The sequence below is a fragment of the Papaver somniferum genome, unplaced genomic scaffold, assembly GCF_003573695.1.
Source record: "Papaver somniferum cultivar HN1 unplaced genomic scaffold, ASM357369v1 unplaced-scaffold_31675, whole genome shotgun sequence".
Taxonomy (NCBI): Eukaryota; Viridiplantae; Streptophyta; class Magnoliopsida; order Ranunculales; family Papaveraceae; genus Papaver; species Papaver somniferum.
The window spans coordinates 625-1,000 of NW_020642902.1; the positions used below are offsets into that span (position 1 = coordinate 625).

General features: G+C 35.4%; 1 long non-coding RNA gene across 1 annotated transcript in view; it reads right to left on the bottom strand.

Moving 5' to 3' along the window:
• The window catches only part of LOC113341822, a 959-nt gene extending 597 nt beyond the window's left edge, over window positions 1-362 (bottom strand). Inside the window, exons 1-2 of the long non-coding RNA XR_003356158.1 lie at window positions 213-362; window positions 57-72 (exon numbers count right to left, since the gene is read on the bottom strand). This is a non-coding gene — a long non-coding RNA (uncharacterized LOC113341822). The remainder of the gene's footprint in view (window positions 1-56; window positions 73-212) is intronic.
• Window positions 363-376: the final 14 nt, after the last annotated feature.

Genomic DNA, 376 nt, shown 5'->3' on the forward strand with positions numbered 1-376 from the left:
TCTGGCTTCTGCTGCAATAGTCTTGGAAAGCAGAGTCTTACCAGTCCCAAGCCCACCTGTCATGATCATTCCCTGAAACCAGGTTCCAAATATTGCAGATAAATTATTAATTGAAATAGGAATGATAAATAAAAAGCACAAATGCATCCAAGTTTAAGTCACAACAGCATATAAAGGTATACACTGAAAGAACTTTAAGCATCTAAATATACCTTGAGCCGTTTTCCTCCAACAAGTGCAAACTTCCCTGGGTGCTTGACGTACTCCTCCACTTCCATATATTCACAAATTTAAAATTCAATCTAAGACAACTTATTCAATGCAATTGAACTAGTGAGGGAACACATAAGATTTACAATAAGATAATTTATGATTT